Source organism: Pogoniulus pusillus, chromosome 29 (assembly GCF_015220805.1).
Source record: "Pogoniulus pusillus isolate bPogPus1 chromosome 29, bPogPus1.pri, whole genome shotgun sequence".
NCBI lineage: Eukaryota > Metazoa > Chordata > Aves > Piciformes > Lybiidae > Pogoniulus > Pogoniulus pusillus.
In genome coordinates, this window is record NC_087292.1 from 5,746,098 (window position 1) to 5,769,702 (window position 23,605).

Genomic DNA, 23,605 nt, shown 5'->3' on the forward strand with positions numbered 1-23,605 from the left:
TTTAGAACTGGGCTCTAATCAGTCATGCTTTACTGAACCCACCAAGAAGCACCAGTCAATAAATGTGCTGGCTGCCTTAACCCTTTGAAGTTTGTAAAATTACAAGTGGGATTGATAACATTGATCTGGGGGGAACTCCTGGCAGTGGAAACCCTTCAGAAGTGAGAGCTGCCTGCAGTAAATGGCACCTGCTTTAGCCTGGGTGGGGCTGAATCTAATCTCAGTTGTTCTGCCAGCACCTGAGGTCTGAGTTACTGATTGGTGTCAAGTGTTTGCAGGGGCAGCTAATGAGGAGTGGCCAAGGGGCTATTTAGTCTGGGGGTAGAGATCGTCTTGCTTTTTACAACTCCCTGAAGGGAGATTGGAGCAAGGTGAGAGTTGGTCTCCTCTCCCAAGTAAGAAGAGAGAGGAGATGAGTAAAAGACCTCAAGTTATGCCAAGGGAGGGTCAGGTTGGATATTAGAAGAAACCTCTTCATTGAAAGCAGTCTCAAGCACTGGAACAAGCTACTCAGGTAGGTGGTTGAATCCCCATCTGTGGAGGTGTTTAAAAGATGCAGAGATGTGGTGCTGAGGGCCCGAGGCTTGATAGAATTATATAATGGTTGGACTCAGTCTTAAGGGTGTTTTTTCCCAACTGAAATGATTCTGTTTTCATGATTTTGAGGCTGTGTGTAGTATATTTAACACGATTAAAATGTCTGATATTGGTGGCATATTGTTTCTGATCATGTAGCTGGCAAAAGGCAGAAGCCTGGAGCCATCAAGCATTAATGTTATCTGTGAGAGGTGTGATATGGTCGCTTTTCCTTTGGCTGAGACCCTGAATTTGTTCTGCCTTCCTGGTGTTGATGGGATTCTCTGAACATCTTTGGTTTCCACTGTTGCTGAGTCTGGTGGTGTGGTAGATGTGGTGGCCCTTGAAGTTTGAACAGAGTATCAAATGCCAGGCCAGGTTCTGCTTTCTGATGGCTCTGGAGGAGCAATTTGCAGGTTTTGAAAGTTTGAGAGATGTAGTGTGGCTTGTAGGGTGCTTTGAGGTGAAAGACTCACTGATGTGAGAGTAAAAAGTTACTGGTGGACTTGACCTTACTTGGTTACTTGTGAGGATTGGAGCTAGTACAGTTGCATCGATTCACTGTGTGTGGTTTGGGTTTTTGCTTGTTTTGTTTTTAAACAAAGTGCCTGAAGCCTGGGGATAGCTGCTTTTTATTTGTGAGGAAGAAAATCCAAGTAGATACAGATGAATGTTGTCTGTGAGAGCTGAAAGGGAAACAAGACAAAGGTACTGCTACTGCTTGTCATAGTCTGTAACCAATAAAGGTCTTTGAAGTGCTGTAAAGAATCAGAACTGGGGTATTTTCTTATAAAAATATCTGCCTGGTGAAACTGGTTAAGTGTTCCCACCTCCTGAAGTTCAGCAAAGGCAAGTGTAGAGTCCTGCACCTGTGCAGAGTGCTGCACCTGTGGAGGAGCAGTTCCCTGCACCAGCACAGGTGAGGGGTTGATGTGTTAAAAGGCAGCTCTGTGGAGAAAGACCCGGGAGTGCTGGTGGACAAGTTCACCGTGATCCTTGTTCCCAGGAAGGCCTTCCGGGGGGCATTAAGAGGAGTGTGACTAGCAGATTAACTGAGGGAGGTTCTTCTACCCTTCTACTGTGCCCCAGTGAGGTCACATCTGGAGTACTGTGTTCAATTCTAGGCTCACAAGAGTCTGGGAACTACTGGAAAGAGCCCAACAGAGGGCCATGAAGACGATGAGGGAACATCTCTCATTTGAGGAGTGGCTGAGAGACCTGGGGCTGTTTAGCCTGGAAAAGAGCAGACTGAGAGAGACTCTTGTAATTCCATATGAATATCTAAAAGGGGAAGGTTGTGGGAATGGGACTGAGATCTTTTCAGTGGCAGCCAGCAATAGGACAAGGGTCAACAGGTATAAACTTGAACACAGGAGGTTTCACTTGAAGTTAGGGGCAACTTCAAACATCCATTTTCTAGTATAGGTAAAAGGAGTGTTAGCTGGTCCAGGCTTTATGAGACAAGGTGATTGCAATGACCAGCTAATATGTTGTTGAAGTAGTAGCAGTCTGCCTGTGATTGGTGTCGAGTTGCATTTTATTAAAACGAATGAATTTATACTTGCTAAATTCAGTGCATCTAAGTTTCAAGCAGGGAGGCTAGGCTGAGGTAAACTTTATGCTGTTTTTTCCAAACCTGCTGTCTGTCACAACAAAGCCAACCATTTTGCTGCTGTTTATTAAGGGATATATGTAACTAAAATCCATGCTTTGGGCCTGATAATGTGCATTTGTTGGGTAACTCTCCTGCTCTGGAAACAATACTGTATAAAAAGCATCAGCAGCTTTATATACTACAATGTCTCTACAGCAAATAAATGCACTTGTAAGTGCAGCTGTTAGTTATACAGTCTCAAAGTGCTGCAATTTCAAGGAAGTCAGAATTGGGTGGAGGTTGAGTGTCTGTGAAATGAGCAAATGCACACCTTGCTTTGGCAATATGCAGATTAATGCTTCAAATAACCACACCCAAGGTGCAAAGGGAAATAAAGAATTTGTTTCTATGTCAGCTTTTTTCCTTCTCTGACTAAAAAAGCTGTACAGATTTTAAGAAGTTTAACTTTCCCAGGGTGGATAGAATTCAGGTGCATTTCAGGGTCATTTAGCTAGTTAATTCTGTTATGAAGCCACCCAAACTTGAGACTGGAAGTGTCCCAGTCCCAGGGTTTGGGATGAAGCAAGTTAGTGCCATGGAGCAGCACTTGTTGATAGAGCTGTTAATTGTTCTGCAGGGAAAACTGCTGTGCTCAGACACACCTCTGGTGCGATGTACGTGTGCTTTTTGGGGGAATGAGCTCAGGTTCCTTTCAGAGGGTTGTGAAACACAGCAGTACAGATGACTGACTGGTAAAAGGTTTGCATTTCAGTCTTACATTAGTTTAGTAGGAGCAGGTGTTGCTGGAATACTACATTTCTTTATTCTGATTTCAACAAAAAAAATCAGTGATTGCCTTCATTGCCAAAGAGAAGGATGCAGGTTAAACTCCCTTAAGTGAAAGGCTTTGCAGCTAATGTAAGTAGAATTCATTCAACAACTTCTAAGACTTACCAGCCCCTTACTGCAGGTCAGAGATCTCTTGGGCAGTGCTTTGGCTTTGTGGTTCATGGTTATGGATGGCAGAATGTATAGCCTGTGTGTTCTCCATCATTCAGAACTGTTTGTTAGAGCAAAGTGTGTTGTTTGAAATAGCTGTAGTTCCTCGTGTGCCAAAACTGAGAGCTCCAATAAAAGTGTACAAAATTCTGGAACAGAGAGCAAAAAACCCAAGAATGTATCTGGAGAGAGACAGGCTGGAAGATGCAGCAGCAGAGGTAGAGAAATGCTAGAAGATGCAGCAGCAGAGGTACGCATGATACAGATTTCATCTTTTTTTTTTCCCTCATATTGGACCAAGAGAAATTCAGCTATGGTTCAAGGTACCGTTTCCTGTAGGCTTTCTATATGCTATATTTGTGTGATGTGACCACTAGAGAGCAGGCTTAACTTAGTAAAAAAAACCTAATTAGCTCTTGGTCTCTTAATTTCCTCCTTACCTCAACCACCTTCCACCTTTATATCCAGGCAGAAGGGACCTCGATGGTCCTTAGCTCTGCCTCCAACGTTGTGGAATCTTAGGGCTAATTAAAACCACACAGACGCCCTGAACCCCACATGAAAATTTGATGAGGAATTGATCAGCCAAGCAAACAGGAAATTTAGCTGTGTGAGTGAAGGTAATGTTTGTTCAAATGTGTAATGAGGTCCATGGGGAATATTTATAGGGACCTTAGTGAGGCTTTCAGCAGTTCCTTCTCCTTGAAGTCATCTTTCCTACTTGTCTTCTTCTTCATAAGGGGTAGTCATGAGGAAATCCAGAGCTGTGTCAGTCAAAGGTGAGCATGTTATGGAAAAAGGATTGTTGTGCTATGATGGTGACATGTAAAACTTTGCATGAGGAGTCGTGGAACTACAAATTGACTCTCTTGCAGTTTTGCCTTTGCATTAAAATAGATTATAGGAGTTTTATTTTTTCTCATTGTTTAAGTGCGTAGTAAAATGGCTGGTGGAATTCTTTGCAGTATGTTAGGGAGCTAAAATGCTTTGTCAAAAAGGATGACACTGTTACAACAGATGTTAGCCTTATCTACACAGACTTTTAGATAAGCTTTAAAAGCTGTCAGCACACAGGTACTTGGAGGAAAGGCAATGTGCTATCAGAGGGCCCTCCTCAGCAGACTTCAGTTCTAATAATTGCCTAATATAAAGTATAAACATTTCCCTTGTGCAGCAAGCAGATGTATTTACCTGCTTCTTATTTATCACTGTCCAAAGCAAATTGGCATACACAGGTCTGGAACCTTAAAGTGAGCTTTTTGTCATAGCTATGGCCTTCAAACCTGTATCTGAGAGTTGTTTCTACAGAAAGCTGCCTTCCTTCTCTGGCAGCAGCTCAGCCTGATTGTGGAAGCTTTTCGCTTCCCTTTTGCAGAGCATGCCTGCCCAGACATGAGCATCAAATGCAGCACATCTGCTGGTCTCAACTCCACAACAGCCTGCAGCTTACTTCCAGTGCCCCTCAAGGCTACTTCCAATTTTGGTTGGCTATTATTGGAGGTGAGGCTGGTTCGTAGAAGGACTTGACCTTGAGGAAAAGGCTAGAAGATCAGGCTAAACATTGTGATATAAAGCAGGCAAGGAGAGATGACTCACTTGATGTCATTGGGGTGAGGGTAGCTTCTAGTGTGAGCCCTACATGCTAGTAAGTTGTGACTGCCTTCCCTGCCAGCATATGTACTACTATGCTGGGAATGCTAATTCAAGACAAAAAACTCTTTAGAAATAGCATGGGAATACAACCCAAAACCTGCTGTTTCCAGAAGTGCTCTGAACTGTTGTGATGCAGTACAGCATGAGAAGTTAGCAGAGCAATGGTATTTTAGAGCTAAAATCCAGTTAAGTTTTGTCAGTTTAACATACATATAGACCACCACTAACTGGGCAGTTTTGTACCTTTCAAGTGTTATAGCAACAGTAGCGATGATATTTGTGTAAAAGGGAAGCATTATTCTTTTCTAGAGGAAGACACTGAAAGGAGAAATTTGGAAATAATAAGCTATAGTCTTAAATGCTCCCAAAAAGCCATGGTGTCATAACATCTGAAGTAACATTTTTACTGGGCCAATGAAACTAGATTCCTGCTCTTGTGCTCAGTGCATTGGAATAAAAGCTAGTTTTGTACATCTGAGTTAGCTTACAACAGCATCTCAGACCCTTTTCTAGGAGGAGCATCAGTATAAAAGCAGTGTCAGCACAGTCCTAGCTGAGCTGGCTGCCTTGCTGCCAGGGGCTAGTGTCTGCATGCTGCTACACAAAGCCATGGGGACACCTAACCTGGTATATCTAAAATATGCTACTCTGTTAGACCATTTAAACATTCATTTATGAGTCTAAGACTCACCCTAAGAGCAGCTGTATTTAATTCCTGTCTGCATTGAATCAGAAAATGTTTAAATGAGGAACCTGGCAGGACATACCAACCAGACTGCAGCATCCCTCCTGTGGAGACTTGGGCCACTCAGCCTGGCTTGCTTGCACAGGAGAAGTGTTGTGTAAAAAAGCTTAAATGAGAACTGGAAGTGGAATCTAATGACTCACATTGGAGCAGTAAGTCACTTGTTTACATCCAGGTTTGTGTCTGTTACTGAACACGTTGCTTTCAACTTCGCTGACACTTCATTCAGCATGTGAGATGTGGATTCCAACTGAGTATGAGACTTCAGGGTCTGTCAGTAAATCTTCTGTTAATTCCATCTTGTTAATTGCCACTACTATTTAGTGACTGTGAGAGGGGACACAGGACTGTAGAAGCATCCATTAACTAAGCAAACAGGGAATACATTTCATCCTCAAAAGCAGGACAATTCATAGGTTAGGATAACCTGCTAGGATTCTTCTCTTGGATGTTAACTCATTTTGCCCTTGCTTACTGGGAGAGTTGGTGGGAAGTGCCAGGAGGTCCTGGAAAGTGACAACAGTTCTGTGCTGGCTGGAGAGACTCACAGCTGGGAACCAAGAGGTATAAGATTTAATTGTAGGAGTATTTGGATGCAGATTGAATGCCTCTATGAGAAATCACTTCCTTTAGGAGCATTTTGCCCTGAGTAACTCACACTTTATTTTAACAATAGCTGTCTTGTCTTTCTGGTGCCAGCTTAAAAAAAACCCCAATGAACAAAAACCCTCCAACCCCCCAAACAACAAACAAACAAAGCCACGACAAACCCCTCAAACTCTGAGCTCTCCACTGCTGTTTGAAGTCTGTTTCCTTACCACCTTGATCTTCCATAGAACACTGAACAGGGCTGGACTGAAAACTAATCTCAGTGCAACTGCTGTACTCCCTGGTAGTTGTCCATTAACAACTCCAGTCTGAGATCAGTCACTGAACCACTTATTTAATCAATTTGGTGACAAGAATTGGGGCTTCAAGTAAGAATTTAGGTACAACTGAGTCAGAAATCTTGGAGAAGTCCAAGTCCACTTTATTATCACAGCTGCCTCTATCAATCAGAGCTGTAATCCTGCCAAAAACAAAAAGATAAGTGTGGTTTGTTTAAGCCAATTTTCCATGAAACATCACAATGGTAGTTCCAGTCTGCAATCCTTTGTTGATGGTTCATGAATAAATATTTTATTGTTTTGCCAGTTATTAAGACTAGACTTAGATCCATGATTTTCTGGAGCCATCCCTAACTCTTTTCAAATGGAAATCATGTTGGCAGCCCAGAAACTTTCAGCGTTTATGGGGCTGTATTCCATGATGTATTAAGTTATCAGTCCACAAGTTCCTTTAAAACTCATTGGTCTCTGTTATCTTGGCTTGCTGATTTTTAATGCTTTTATTCTTGTTTGTTAACTTTTGGCAGACAGATGTAGATAATGCAGGCAACTTAGTTGCTTGGTGGCAAGTGATCTGCCAAACCAGAGCAGTCATAGATTCATAGAACCAACCAGGTTGGAAGAGACCTCCAAGATCATCCAGTCGAATCTATCCCCCAGCCCGAGCTAATCAACTAGACCATGGTACTAAGTGCCTCATCCAGTCTTTGCTTGAACACCTCCAGGGATGGTGCCTGAACCTCCCTGGGCAGCCCATTCCAATGCCAATCACTCTCTCTGGCAACAACTTCCTCCTAACATCCAGCCTATACTTCCCCTGGCACAACTTGAGACTCTGTCCCCTTGTTCTATTGCTGGTTGCCTGGGAGAAGAGGCCACCCCCCACCTGGCTACAATGTCCCTTCAGGTAGTTGTAGACAGCAACGAGGTCACCCCTGAGCCTCCTCTTCTCCAGGCTGCACACCCCCAGCTCCCTCAGCCTCTCCTCATAGGGTTTGTGTTCCAGGCCCTTCACCAGATTTGTTGCCCTTCTCTGGACACGTTCCAGCACCTCAATATCTCTCTTGAATTGAGGAGCCCAGAACTGGAGACAGTACTCAAGGTGTGGCCTGACCAGTGCTGAACACAGGTGTCAAGAAAAGCCTGTATGAGACACTTAGTGCCATAGTCTAGTTGATTGGCTAGGGCTGGGTGATTGGTTGGACTGGATGAGCTGGGGAGTCTCTTCCAACCTGGTTGAGTCTATGATTCTTTTCACAGCCAATAACCTAATTTCTCTCATTAAAATATTCCAACTGGCTTCAAACCAGCACATCATCCAACCTTCAAGTCTCTGAACAATTTCCAGTTCTTAAGGGTGTTTTGGCTATTAAATTCAATGATCAGTTATTAGTTTGACTTTTTTAGGTGAAGAGGTCTTTCCAAAGACCACAGTATGAAAAGTATAGGGGGAAAAAAAGAAAGCAAAATGTATTTGTTAGGTTACTGTTTGTATTCATTCTCCTGGCTTTAATGTTGCAGTCCTCTGTGCAACTTTGGTAACTTCCTCTACTTGTAAAGCTCCTGTTGGTTTTAAGACACTTGTCTGTGCAAGTATATTTGACAGATCTGCCTTTAACAAAGAACCTGTGTCAAAGGAAAGGTTTAACGTGAAAGTAATGTGATCAAGCACTAAGTTGCCTTCACCAACAATTAAGTGTAACAGCATCTAATGGGGGGCTAGGTAGGATCCGCCTGAGGGCAATTTCTACCACTGCTGCTCTGCGGCATCGCTGTCTGACTTAATAAACTTTTCATGCACAAAGTTTCAATTAAAGGGAAGCAGCTTTGTATTTCAAATCGAAGCAGGCATGTGTTCTCCATAGGCATGTGGTCAGGGGGATGAGATGGTAGGAGCACTCTGCCTCTGGTAGAAGGCAGCTTAGAAGGGACAGCTGCCACACAGTTTACCCTGCCAGCTACAGCACTGTGGAGAACCAGCCTGCTGGAAACCATCCCTAATGTGCCGAAAGGGCCAGCGTGGTTTGGACCCCCACTAAGCGTGGTTGACTGAAGTCCCTTGCAGTGCCTTCCTTCAGGGTCTTACAAGTTGCTGGACTGAAATCTCTGTTGTTTGAGTGGGGCAGAGAGTGGGTTCACTCTGTGAAGCTCTGGTGAGAGAAGAAAACGACAGCCCTTAGTTTCACTGGCACTCCCAGGACTGAAGTGAGGCACAGAGTGTTACTGTAAAGGTGGGAGGCTTTCCCTCCTTTTTAACATGCTTTCTGCGGTGTTTCGTGCCTGGTGCTTGTTTGGTTTTGGCTTGTGGGGTTTTGCTGTCTTTGTCATTGTTTTAGGAGCTTTTGTTGTTGTTTGTATTTTAAATTTGGTCTAGTTTGTTTGCTTTGTATTGTGTTTGGTTGTTTTAGTGTTGTGTTGTTTCAATTTATTTTAAGAAGCATTCTCTTGTCGTCCTCCCACTCCCCTTCACTTCTCCAATCTGATCCCCTGTGGGTGTTGCTCTGCTTCAGCTGCTCTGAGGCACAGAATAAACATACTCTCTTGAGATGTCTCTCTGTTTTCTCATTGTAGTATCTCACCCAAACTCTAATTGCTCTAGGAACACTAATGAGGCTGTAATCAGACTTCCCTACCATGGTAAATGTTATATTCATTTTCTGGACAGGGACTATACCTAAGCAGGCTCACTCTGATTTCATCAGTAGAACTAGGAACAACTTTGGGTGCTGCTGTTATTTAAAATGGAGCCTTTCTTACAGGACCACCCTTTGCTTAGTTTTATAATAAACCCATTTTCAAGAGAGTAGGATGCTGTGCAGCTTCCAGCAAGTTCAGGTATAGACAAACTTGGAAACAGTGATGCATGAAGTCAAATGATAACTAGCAAAAGTAGAGCAAAGCTGCAGAGGGGTGAGCAGAGAGGCAGACCCACACATCACTGTTTTGATAAAAATAGTCTTAGTTGAGCAAAAAACCCTCAAGTGCATTTTGGAGACAGCAGACTGGGAGATGAATAGCAATTAATGGGACTGGATAGGTTTGAGCTGCCTTAGCTGAGTTGAAGAAGCTCATGCTGAAGCCTCTGCAGAATAAATTCTCTGTTCTGGGGAAGGTTCTGATGCCAGGTAGCCTGCTCCAGGATCCAGACCTAAGGCAAAGAGAATGCTTTTCATACTTCAGGCTTTTATGGTTTTGATTTTTGCAGTGTTTTACCTATGACCATACCTCTGGTAAATCAGAATGCAGACTCTTTTAGTTTTCTAAACTGGTATCAGAGTTCTACAGAGATGTTACCAGCTTTTTGAGGCCATGTGGACCACTAAAGCTTGCAATACTGGAATCTGCAATGGACACTTTTCATAGTTAAAAACTCTAAAATAATAAAACATTAGTGTATCAATCTTTAAGATGAGGCATCAGGAGCGTGTCAACTCTAGCTGTCGAGCACTGGCACCCCTTAAGCCACAAGAGCTTCTTCCCCAGGTTGAGAGTAAGGGGCTAGGCTGTAGGTTGTGTACCCACAGGTGAAGACTTAGAGAGGACTTTGTGCTATCAACATCTTTGTTACACATATGAGAACAGGAGTGAGCTGATGTAAACTGTGTTTTGCAGGCTTACCCATTCTCATCACTGCTGAAAGGAGAGAAGGGACCCTCTGTAGCTCCCTCAAGGGGCCCTCTGTAGCTTCCTCAGTTTGTCCATGGAATCTTTTGGAAACCTGCAAATAGAAACTAAGGCAAACTAATCCTTCAGCAGAGTGCTGTCATGTTTTTGGAAGTGCTATCATTAGGGGCAACAGTATTGAAGTGTGGACTTCCACTTGTCTTGGTTTTGTTTCCTCTGCTTTCCCCCCCTGCCTGAAGACTGGTTGCACACCCACCCTGTGTGCTTCCTTCCTCTAACTCTGGGATGTTGAAACCCAACAGTTCAGCTCCTTCAGTATTTCTGAGGGTATCTGTGTTGCTCTTTACCAAAAACCTTCAACAGTTTTTGGAAGGACTCCTCTTGACTGAAAGCCTCAAGAGCCCAATCTCCAAGATGATTCCACATGGAAGTCCTTCAGCATCCCAGAAAAGACTTCCTACAAATGTCCTGTCATCACTTCAGATTCAGTTCTGACAAGAAGCCACAAGGGTCCCATTCATAAGAGCCTTGCACATCATATTATATGCCCACAGTTACTGTAGACATTTCTGGGCTGCAATAAACTTGTGTGACAGAAACCATTCTTCCTTTTTACAGGTGACATCCTCAAATTGCTGGGTCCTGTTCTCCATTGCTTTGCTCCTCAGCTGGTCCTATCCAGTTATGCAAACTCCTACCACTCTGGCACAGTAGCATTTCATCCTCCTGCCCAGGAGAGTTCCTGTCAGCAGGAGTGAAAGGCAGTGGAGAATTGAGTTATGTAGCTGCCCTCCCAAAGTGAGCATTTCAAAGTTGTTCATTCCAGACATAAATGAAGGTGTTGGATTGGAAGATGGCTTGGACAAATGTTTTATGTTGTGTGTGACCTCTAAAAATGAAGGGATGAAGTTGGTGCAGTGCTGAAAGTTACAGAACAGTAATTAGCAGAGGAAGGGTCAACATGTTTGTCAAAAGTACAAAAGTAGATATGAGAAGGCATTTGGGCCATGGGACCTTCCTCGGTGTAGAGAACAGGATGTTGTTTGGTTTTGCTGTGTCCTAGGTTCACCATGCCCTGAGGAAGACCCCCAAGGCTGAAACCTTGTTTCTAATTGTTTTGTAAATGGGTTTTTCTTCCTTTTTTGGCTTTCAAGATGACACCAGTTTTGAACTGGAGGACTTCCCTTGGACAGAAACTTCCTGAACAAAAGAAGAGTTTTAGTCTGCGTTCAAATGGTCACTAATTTGTTGACACTTCCTCTGTTGTCTTCTGTATTCTCTTTTGCTAGGCTGAGTTTACAGCCTATCCCATACTGTAAGTCACCTGTATGGATATTTCACCCAGGAAGAGTAAAAATACCAAAGAAACATGGAATAAAAGACTAAATGTCTTTCAGAACATGTTTTATTCAGATGTCTGCCCCCAGAAACTTCAGTGGAGTCTTAAGTCAGTGCTGTGCAGGAGGTGAGCACTTGAAGTTTCATAAATAAGATGATCAAGGCAGGCTTAAGTAAGGTCACAGCCTCAGTTTTGAGTGCTCATATATTCTGGCTTCTTAGTGGTCTTCCAGCTCTCAGATGTTTAGAAGCATTTCTTAAATCCTCTCTCAGTCTTTTATCCAGACTAAACAGCCCCAGGTCCCTCAGCCTCTCATCAGGCAGTGCTCCAGTCCCTTCACCATCCTTGTAGCCCTCTGCTGGTCCCTCTCCAACAGTTCCCTGTCCCTATTAAACTGAGGAGCCCAAAACTGAATGCAGTACTCAAGATGAGGTCTCACTAGGGCAGAGTAGAAGTGGAGGAGAACCTCCCTCGATCTGCTTCTGAAATAACCCCACTATCTTCAGCATTGATTAGCACTAACAAAGGCTGGGCAGTAACTGGTTTGAGAGCAGCCCTGAGGAGAGGGACTTGAGGGGTGCTGGCAGCTGAGAAGCTCAACATGAGGCAGTAGTGTGCTCTTGGAGCTCAGAAAGCCAACCAGAGCCTGGGCTGCAGCAGGAGAAGTGTGGCCAGCAGGGTGAGGGAAGTGATCTTTCCTCTCTACTCCTCACTGGTGAGATCCCATGTGGAGTATTACATCCAGTTCTGGAGCCACTATTACAAGAGGGATATGGATGTGCTGGAAGGTGTCCAGAGAAGGGCCATGAGGATAATCAGAGGGCTGAAGCACCTCTGCTATGAGGAAAGACTGAGGCAGTTGGGACTCTTCAGTCTGGAGAGAAGACTCTGAGGTGACTCTTGTGCCTTTCAGTATCTGAAGGAGGCCTATGAAAAAAGCTGGGGAGGGACTTTTTAGCATGTCAGGTAGTGTGAGGACTGGGGGTAATGGAACAAAGCTGGAAATGAGTAGATTTAGACTGGACATTAGGAAAAAGTTCTGGACCACAAGGGCAAGACCCTGGAATGGGTTGCCCAGAGAGGTGGTGGAAGCCTCATCCCTGGAGGTGTTTAAGGCCAGACTGGATGAGGCTCTGGACAGCCTGATGTAGTGTGAGGCGTCCCTGCTCTTGGTAGGGGGGTTGGAATTAGATGATCCTTGTGGTCCCTTCCAACCCCAACTGATTCTATGCTTAACAGCTTGTGTAGGTACTAGTTCCGTGGGACTTAGCCCTGCTGAAAGGCAGCATGCACAGGCCTCATTGCAAGTTCTATTGAGGAGCACTCCAAAGGTTGCTGCCACCATTAAAAGCTGAAATTTAAAATTAAAGGCACAAGGCAAACTCAACATGAACTGATGATGCATCAAATAAAAACGTTTTTGTATTGCCCAGAATGTCAGCCTGTCCTTTGGGAAGAATGACTTGCACAAGGGCAAGAGGGCCTGTGGGTGAGAGCTGGCCTGCCAGCTCTCTGTGTGCTTATAGCAGGTATTTATTGCATGCTTAGAAATGTAAATAGAGGGCATAAAACATCATTAGAGATGACGTGAACCCTGGTGCTTAATGAATCTAAGCATCCAGCTTTACAACTTCTCCTTTTTAAAGTGTGTTTTGTCAGACTCATGGACCTCTAATAAGTGGGAAGAAACTTAAAACGTTGCCTCAAGCTATGGTGGCAGATCTGGATGCATGTAACTGAGTAAGCATGAGGGGCTTGGAGGTGAGAGATTGGGTTTTTCATGAGGTTTGTGTTTGATGTACAAATATACCCCAAGGCATTGCTGAGTGTAAAGCTTCAAGGGGTCATTAAACTGTATTATCTGATTCCTGTGGAACTGTGACTATTTAAAAGCATCTAATTTCTTCATTTTAGAGAGATGGAGAGGTTTGAAACTTACATGTCAGGATCACCCTGCCCTTCCCTGTGTTGCTCAGAGGAATGGGGATCTGGTTTTGTCCCAGTACAGAAAATGTCAAGTACTATTTTAGAGTTTATTACTGGGCTTTTATTCTTGCTGTTACTGATTTGGGATGGCTTTGGTGAGAGATTTTATTGAGTGATGGCAAAAGCGTGGAAACTCAAATAATAGATTGAAATCAGAGTGAAACATCAGGAAAAATCCACTGGCATTGCATCTTAGTAGCTGACCAATGAGTCTCCATGAGGAAGCCGTGGAATCCCTTGTTTCCTTAGATACTGACAGTAGATTTGGTCACTTTGTGGCCAGGAACAATACAGTAGTTGTAGGAAATATCTTGAACCAAATTCTTGGAGGCCAGAAACCTTAAGGAGGCTGCATGGAGAGAAGCAATACAGGTTTATGAACAGACAACTTGATGTGACACTTACAAAATTGATGAGCCATGTTTAAGGAAGATGGTTACTGCTGGTCATGTTTGCCAGCCCATTGTACTTGGGGATAATTGTGATCTGAGTACAGCTCTGAGGTGTGTGCTGCTGTGGCCGTGCAGGTAGTCACTGGCACACACAGCCCAGCCTTCACTGGTATCATAGAATCACAGAATCATTTAGCCTGGAAAAGACCTAAAAGGTTACCTAGCTGCAACCCTTCTGACATTGGCAGAGATATCTTCCTCCAGACCAGGTTGCTCAAGGTCTCACAGAAGCAACCGAGTTGGCAAAGCCCTTCAAGATCACCAAGTCCAACCTATAGCCCTACTCTACAAAATTGACCTCAAACCATGTTCCTAAGCACCCCATCCTAACGACCCTTAAACACATCCAGGGTGGGTGACTCAACCATCTCCCTGGGCAGTCTCATCCAATCTGACTCTGAACATCTCCAGAGAGGGGACACATGTGACCTCTCTCAGCAAGTGTCTCATCACCCATAATATCTAAATCCACCCTTCCTAAGCTTCTATCCATTCTCTCTCATCCTACCACAAAAAAAAAAAAAAAAAAAAAATGCCCTTGTAAGAAGTTCTTTGTTGGCCTTCATGTAGTCCACAACATGTACTGGAGCTTTAAGGTTTCCCTGGATCCACCTTTTTTTCCAGGGCAAACAGCCCCAACTCTCTGTCCCCACAGGAGAGGTGTTCCAGTCCTCTGACCACCTCTTCATGTCCCTCCTGAACCAGCAGCTCAACGTCTTCCTTATGATCTTGTTCTCTTTTTGTTTTGTTTGGTCAACACCTGGCTTTGCACAGTGGCAGTCCATAAGCAGGGTCTGTGTGTGCTACTGGTATATAGAGAGAAATAATAGCTTTACTAACTTTGTAACTAGGATGGGGCAAAGAAAAGCATGCTGAGGCACAATTGTAGTGTGCATCATGGAGAGAGGGAAACTGCATACTCCCATGGCTGGAGTTTCACCTAGGATGGCAGTTTTTGAGGGAAAAGAGTGGGTATTTGCGCACTTGAGCTACTGTTCTTGGGAAGTATGGTAGCGTTGCAGGAGTTGTAATTCAATATTGAATCAACTCCTTAGCAAGTCATTCTGTGTCACTAGAACGTGCTGAAATGTTTAAACTTTCATCAGTCTGATGGAAAACAAAATGCTTCCTTCCCTCTACTCTCCTTGCACATGGAAATCTTCAATTTGTTTGAAATTGATGGGTGGGGGAAGGTAGAGAAGTATCCTAAGCTGTCAAACTCCTGATAACCAAGCACCCAAACTATGTCAAAGGAAATAGAGGCTAGATCTGTGTATCTACTTGAATAACTCAGTAAGGAAAGAAGGGTTGGTTTTGAAGACCAAAGGGAAGATATTTTTGGGCTGCTGGCCAAAACTAATAGAGGAATTCATATTTTTCCAGATTGGTGAAAAATGAAAAATTTTATGGTTCTACTTCATTTTAGTTTTGTTGTTGTTCATCACTAAAGCCAAATGTGTTACTCATTGCCTTAGTGTATGTTTTTCCTACCAACATGGCATAATGTCCTTACTGAAAAGGTTTGCATCTTTGAGTTAAAAATGCCTATGAGGATTTACTTTTTGTTCCTTTGGTGAATGCTGCTGCTGTTCTTATCCCAAAACCAGCTTTTGGCATTGACAGAAATGGTGAAAAATGACACAATTTCAGATTATTTACACAAACTAGTTTTAGTTCCACATTTCACTTAGAAACATAGATCACAGTGTTTAAGCTGAGGCTTAACTTTACACTTGTGAATAGCTTTATTGACTTGAGTGGAGCTACTCATGTAGGAAGCTTGGTAAGTTGCCTTGTGTTCAGCAGATTGGGTTACAGAAAGGTAGAGAGGTCTTACCTGGACTGGTTGTGAGCTCACAGCTTGGATCTGCAACAGGCTTCCTTTATAGTCTTAAATTAATTACTCTGTGTGATTTGGTTCCCATTTTCACCTTTGTTCCCAATTTCTCTTTGCTCACTTCTGGTCTTTTAGCTATTCTAATGTTCATAAATCCTTTAAGATGGGAATTTCCTAGTGACGAATGTCTGAGTCTTCAAGTATCAAGTGTATGTAGATGCACCAGTATGAAAGGTGGTCTGTTTCCATGCATCCCTGTTCTGTTTCCACACGGAGCATCTGTGTCTCTGTTTGGAAGAACTGGCAAGACTCGATAGTGCGTGTGGGCTCGTTCCCTCTTCCAGGTACACATATATAGCAGTGCCTGTTGCAGTAGAACCTTACTCCCCTTTGGAACTCAGATATGCTTTTAATTTCCCCTCTGTGAATGTCATTAAGGTGGCTCTGGTTTTATTTTTATTAATTTCTGAATTTAGAAAATTAAAGATTTTATTAAGTCATAAATCTGGGTCAAACTGAGCTTGAAATACTTCTGTAGGCTATTCACCCACATGATATTGTCTAATAATCCAAGAAATGCCTTCTTTTAGTAAGCAATTCTGTTTCCTGTTTTTCACCCTCATCCACAATAAGCACTTACATTTGTTTCTTCTTTTTCTTCTAGCCTAAAGATAATTCATTAAAGTAGCTCTCCCTCCCTCTGTTTTTGATCCACCTCTCCACCTCCTAACACCCCCCTAAAAAACACCATCAATATTTCATAAACTTACAGTGACAAATGTATTTTAATGTGGTCCACAGAGAACCCGAGATTGATTGGCCTCTCAGAAATATGACACGTTTCAAAGCAGGATATTCATGGAGTGTTTTAGTGCCTACATTAGTCAGAGAGAAGCAGCGCCTAAATTTATCATGGTTATGGCTTTCTTGGTATCCATTTTCTTTTAGCCGCTGACAGCAAGTATCTGAATGGTCCCTATTGATTGGCTTTGTGGTTCTGTCTTTAAAATGCATTGGCTGTGGGGGTTTTCAGATCAAATTAAGCCTTGGCTTCCTGGAGTTTGTGCATATCCACAGCGCAAGTGCGGACAAAGCTGGCTTCATTCATGCTGATTTTCATTCACAAGGGCATACGTGTATGGGAAGGGAAAACTGAAATTCCACCGATAGTGTAGATGAACTGAGCCCTCTTCTCTGCAAGCAAACCCTTTGTAATCCCAGAAGGAAGCAGCAAGGAAGGGTGAGGGACAGGAAGCACCTACTGCCGCCACTTGGGTGTGAATGGGCTGATGGTGCATGGCCTGGGGAACCAGGGCTGAGGCTTGGGAGAAAGCTGAGATGTTTTTGCATCTTAAGCACTGCTTCATTTCCCTGCTCATGACGAGCATTGTCTGATGGGCTGTGCAAACAGTCTGTGCTGCTCCTGTCTCTGAACAGGAGAGCCATGTGTCATTGGACATCCTTCTGCGGCGTTTGCACCCTTCATGTGGACCATAGGGGCATGAGTGGGTGTTCGGGGTGGCGGCCAAATGGGAAGATTACACAGAGGGTGATTTTCATGACAAAAGAGGTTATTAATTGTTTTAATGCAGAGTCAAATAAAATGCTTCCTCTCTGCAGTGTTAACAACTCACTGCAGCTCAAGTGAATTATGTGCTGCTTTTGTTGTGTAATGTAGCTGGGAAGTTTGAAGAGTTCTCATCTCTTAACCACTGTTCTTTTTTTAACCTTATTTTTCCCCTCTTATCCCTCCTTGTTTTCCTCTCGTGATTGTGCTTCTGAAAAAAGCTTTAAATAACTTGGAGAAGAGTTCTACAAATCTGCTTGGGTAAATACACAATTGCTCATTAATAACCTTCTTTTCTTGATGCCAATTGCGAGGCCGGGGCAGAACCAATGCGCCTGATGAACTGCGCTCTTTAATTTACAGAACACTCCTTCAGGCATCTTGAGACGAGGCACTTTGTGTGCTTGAACTATTTAAAATTCCTAATTTCTCCACTCCTAACCCCCACCCCCAAAGAGAGTTTATTGGTGTCATCAATCTCACTCCTCCTGAGTGCAAACCCCGTTTTTAAAATGCAAGAACTACGAATTAGCTCTTGGCTTGTGCCTTGGCTCATAGAATCGTATGGTTCACATGGTTCAGTTGGCTTCAGGTTTTGCTCTGAAGTTTGGTACAGTCTTGTGACACAGTGGAGTTTCAGCAATGCCTGAATGTGAGTGGAAAATCAGAATAACTGCATCTTTAGGAGGGCAGAGAGCTGGCCTTCTCAGAGTTCATAGTCCTTTTGGTTTGCTGTATGTCACTGGCCTGGTTACCACAGGACTGATCCAGATATGTTGCAGCTAACCACAGAAGTTAATTTGTGTGTCTAAAATGACTATTCCAAACAGCATCCATTTATTGATCTGAATATATCTGAATCACAGCATCTCAGGGGCTGGAAGGGACCCTGAAAACTCATTCAGTCCAACCCCCCTGCCAGAGCAGGATCACCTATAGCAGAGCACAGAGGAACACATCCAGGTGGGTTTTCAATATCTCCTGAGAGGGAGGCTCCGCAACCACCCTGGGCATCCTGTTCCAGGGTTCTGTCACCTTCACAGTGAAAAAAATCCTCCTCATGTTTAAATGAAACTTCCCATGCCTCAGCTTCCACCATTGCCCCATGTCCTGCCATCGGGCATCACCCAGCAGAGCCTAGCTCCTTCCTCCTGACGTTCACCCTTTACACACTCATAACCATTGATGAGGTCACCTCTCAGTCTCCTCTTTTCCAAGCTAAAGAGCCCCAGCTCCCTTAGGCTCTCTTCATAGGAGAGCTCTTTCATTCCTTTAATCATCTTTGTAGCTCTGTGCTGGAATCTCTCAAGCAGTTCTATGTCCCTCTTGACCTAGGGGGTGCAGCACTAGACACAGTACTCCAGATGTAGCCTCGCCATTAGCCAAAGCTGGAGCACCCCACACAGAGTAAAAAATGTAAATAAATAAAAAACGGTGGCTAGATTTAAATTTGAATCACTCTGGCTTCAGTTTCCAGCCATTAGTTTTTGTTATGCCTCTCTCTGATAGATTAATGAGCCATTTAATACCCTTTGTTTTCTCTCCATGAAGGTACTTACACACTAATCAAGTTACCTCTCAATCTTTGTTGATAGGCTAAATAGATTGAGTTTTTTCAGCTCTCATTGAGGTCTTGGTTATTCCTCTCCTCCTGGTTTTTGTTTTGCCTTTGCACTCTTGCTACAGTGAACTGAGCTTTGTGTGCCTCTTACAGATGTCACCAATGTCATAAATAAAAGTGTAATCACTTCATCAATCCTGCTTACTACTCCTCTTGTTTATACCTCTAAACCCAACATTAGCTGCTTCTGTCACAACACTGTGCTGGGAGCCTATGCTGAGTAGCTTGTTCAGTAAATCTTTTCCCAAGTAATTTATTTGCAGGGTAGAGGTCCTCCTGTAGGCTTTTCTTTCGTTTTCATTTTTCACTTTTCACTTCTGGGTTGCACTAGGAATCTATCATTCTCTTCCCTGAACTATAAAAGACTCTTTGTGTCCGAATGCAAGGTTTACACCATTCTGACTGCCTGCCTCCACTTGGGACTCAATGAAGGAAAAAACAAAAGCATCTGAGCACGGATGCAGATGTGCTCTCCCTGGGCTTGACAGATAGCAACGTGATCCCTAGAGCTCCCAAAGCTAGTACCAGTTGGTAGAGGAGGGTGCTTTCCCCTATTTTATACTATGATGCAGTCTCTCTGGTTAAGAAAAAACAAACACATCTAGACCACAACAAAGCCTCAAACCAAACCTATAACCCAAAACACTCCGAAGCCTGTTAAATGTAGTGGGGACCTGAGAGTAAAGCAGCTGCCCTGCCTCGTGATGGGGCCAGTAACACTTTTGTCCTGATGACTTTGTCTTTACTCTTCAGCAGTTCAGTGGGGAGAGCTGCATTTTTCTGCAGTCAAATTATTGATATATGCTTCAGTGAAGTATTTAAAGACAGAAAATGAAAGAGTGACTCTGAGTTAGAGCAATGCTGAATGTGATAATTACACAGCCCTCCTGAAGGAACCTGTGCTGAGACTTGCATGTGCTTTCATCCTCCAGGATAGGCTCTTCTGTTAGTCTCTTTTTAAATCACTGATTAGAGCTGGCTGCGAGGATCTGCGAGAAAGCTGCTGCAGACAGTCTCACAGGCTCCAGGAGACTCTACACTTGGCCTGTGATTTGTTCCTCAGTATTTACTCTTCACAAATTAATTTTATTTGTACTGGGGATTCAACTAGAAGTCTTAATTAGGGTGACAACTGTTGTGTGAAGACAGATCCAACCACAGGCACCAAACTCAGACCAAAATAGTCAGTTGCCAAGTGATTTTTAGCATCTAGTTTCTCATGCTTTGGGGATATCCAAGGATGGGGGTATTGGCAGACAGTACGTGGTGATATCTGACAGGTGGACTCTTGAGGAAATCTCAGACTGGACCCACCTCCCCCTCTCCTCAGGAACAGAAGCATCTAAAATTGCTTACCTTAATATGAGTACTTAAATATTTTCCAGAAAAGACCAGAATAGAGTTTTGTTAAAGCAGGTTCTTAGAGACATGTTTTCGTGTTCCAGCAGTGACCATTCACGGACAAGCAGAGTGTTTTCTGTTCATCAGATGCTGCTTGCAATTCTCCTGCTAACCAGGCTCCAGCTAATGTGGGGAGGATGGGACCTGCTAGCCAGGGTACAGTTGCACCAGATGCTAATAGTGACATGCACTCAACTGGTTAAAATTTACACCAGGATGGCTTTTGTGAGGTGTGTAAAGTGTGTGAGTTGATGTGCCTTGGATGCCTTTGGCAAGGTTTATTTCACTGCAGAAAATCAACCTGTGACCCAAGCCTATTTTTAAACTTCAGCTCACTTCTCAGTTATTGACTCAATTTACTTATAACCACCCTCTGCTTTCCAAGCTGAATAATTTGAGGCAAATAGAAAGCAGTTTGTTTACACTGATAGAATTAATTCTGAACTAACACTTCAATCCCCCCCACTCTTTTCTGCATACAACTGAAATGCCAGATTGGAAAGGGTAGTTATGGTTTGGGTGCTTGAGAGCAGTAACTCAGGAATGATGTTGGTAAAGATGAAAGTGAAGGTACACTTACATTAGAATTAACTCCCTTGCTTTTCTATAGGCAAATCCACTTTAAACCATAGTACAGTGGTTTGGTTTTGTTTTCCTCCCCCAGCTTTTTCTGTTCTTTCTCAAGAAGAAATTCTGTGAGGAGTCTTTAGGAGGCTGTTTGCATTTGGATATGAAAAAGCGACTGCTCTGAAAATAGTTCTCTTTGCAGATCCTCACAAATTTCTGCTTCATGCTGAAAAATCTCAATTCCTGCTCAACACTTTCTATAACTTAAAAGTAAATTAAGTTGCTGAAAAAAAAAAATCTCATCTGCATCTCTCTTTTTTAATTGCCAAAACTTTACCTGATAAATCTTGGAGTTGATGCTTCTCCCATAAAGATTTTCTGCATAGATTGCAAAGTGTTCAGGAGGATTAAATAGTTTCTGCTTATTACTGGCCAGGCCAAGCTTTACTTAGACATTTGGCAGCTGCTTTGCCTCGTTTGTGTGCTCTTTACAATTTGTAGAGCAGAGTAGACTTAAAGGGAGAGCTTATTAATAAATACGGGAAAACAAATGCTCTCTGGCAGCAGTTTGAGCTTGTATGAGGATTGTGGCAGATGATTTTTCACAAGCACAATGCTCTTAACAGAGGGAGAAAATGAACCAAATTAAAAGAACACTTTAGATATAATGCTTTGGGAGAGACTGAGAAGTGCACGTAGGAATACCCAGTCAGCTCAAACATTAAGCCTATCTTTTTAGCACAAGCATGTTCTCTGTTAAACCTCTCTTGTGAACAATTAAATGGTGGTGCTCACGCAATGAAACCGCCAGAGACACACAACTTCATTAAACCCATGGCAGACGCTTCCCATTTCTCATTTGCAAGGCGGATGTGTTTTATTTTAGTGCCACTTGCTGCAGATAATACGACGATAAAGTGCGTTCGGATCCCAAGATGGATTTGTTGATCATTAGGGAGGAGAAATAAGGGAGGGAAAAGGAAAATATCTGCACGTAGCAAACTGGCAAAACCAATTAATATCACTGACATTAAGGAGCTTGATTACACAGCAGGGTGAAGCCAACCGCAGCCTGGGCTGCCTCCAAAGAAGTGTGGCCAGCAGGTTGAGGGAGGAAACTCTGTCCCTCTGCTGAAATTCCCACATGCAGTGCTAGGTGAGGTTCTGGAGCCCTCAGTCCAGTAAGGATGTGGAACTGTTAGAGCAGGTCCAGAGGAGCCCAGAAAGATGTTCAGAGGACTGGAGCACCTCTCTATGAAGACAGGCTGAGAGAGTTGGTGGTGATCGGCCAACAGAAGACAAAAGAAGTCTCTGGGGATATCTTCCAGTATTTGAATGGGCTACAAGAGAATTAGAGAGGGACTTTGTACAAGGGTGTGGAGTGATGGGATGAAGGGCAATAATTTCAAACTGGAAAAAGCCAGATTTAGATTAAGCATTAGGAAGAAATTCTCCTCCATGAGAGTGGTGAGGCACTGGAACAGGTTGCCTTTGGAGGTTGCAAATGTCTCCTTCTGGAGGTGTTCAAGTCTGGGTCAGATGAGACCCTGAGCTACCTGGTCTAGTTGAAGGTGTCCTTGCCTAGGGCAGGCAGGTTGCAATTGAATGATCTTCAATGTCCTTTCCACCCTAAACCATTCTACGAATTGTCAGATGTAGCCTCCTGGCTTCCAGTTTGTGTCCATTGCCCCTAGATAGGGATGTGAAAATGTAGATGAGTCATTTGATGTGCCCCAACTTTGTGTTAAGTGTTTTTTTGTTGATTGTAACTTCTCAGTGTTTGAAATATTCTGAATTAGTCACAAAACTTTAAACCTGTTAAATTGTTCTTTGGAAAATGATACAGCTGTTAGAATTGCTGCTGCTGTGGGTCTCCTACCTTCCTCTGCTCTTAGAGCAAGGCAGGTTTGATCAGGGAAGGCAATATCTTCTTACTAGAGGGGCTTAGTGGCTGCTGGGCATAAATAGATATGGTTCTGAAAAGACTGTCCCAAATGTGACTGTTTTCTCTTTAGCTTCCTATTACTTGTCTAGCATTTATCCTTAGACCAACACTAGTATAATAATGCTGCTGATAGTAGATCACAGAGGAATACATCCAGACAGGCCTTCAAAGTCTCCAGAGAAGGAGACTCCACAACCTTCCTGGGGAGCCTGTTCCAGTGCTCTGGGACCCTTACAGTCAAGAAGTTACCCCTTGTGTTGAGGAGGAACCTCTTTTGCTGCAACTTGCATCCATTGCTCCTTATCCTATCCCAGGGAGCAAGTGAGCAGAGCCTGTCCCCTCCTCCTGGCCAGCCTTTAGCCACCTATAAACATTTATCAAATCCCCTCTCAGTCTTCTCTTCTCCAAACTAAACAGCCCCAGGTGCCTCAGCCTCTCCTCATAAGCCATGCCCTCCTGTCCCCTCATCATCCTCCTAGCCCTCTGCTGGACTGTCTTCAGCAGATCCCTGTCCCTCTTCAACTGGGGAGCCCAAAACTGAACACAGCATTGAAGATGAGGTCTCAGCAGGGCAGAGTAAAGCAGGAGGAGAACCTCCCTTGATCTGCTGGACACACTTCTCCTAATACACCCCAGGATCCCATTGGCCTTCTTGGCCACAAGGGCACATTGCTGTGCCATGGGGAACTTGTTATCCACCAGGACCCCCAAGTCCCTCTCCACAGGGCTGCTCTCCAGGTTGCATTTCTGTGAAGCTCTCTCTAAATGTACCTCTCTGCACTATTTGTTCTCAAGGGAAATAAGCAATATTA

At 43.6% G+C, this 23,605-nt stretch overlaps 1 long non-coding RNA gene across 1 annotated transcript in view; it reads left to right on the forward strand.

Annotated features, from left to right (window-relative positions):
• The first annotated feature begins 361 nt into the window (after positions 1–361).
• LOC135188542 (uncharacterized) overlaps positions 362–23,605 on the forward strand; it is a 110,851-nt gene continuing 87,607 nt past the window's right edge. Inside the window, exon 1 of the long non-coding RNA XR_010307738.1 lies at positions 362–514. This is a non-coding gene — a long non-coding RNA (uncharacterized LOC135188542). The remainder of the gene's footprint in view (positions 515–23,605) is intronic.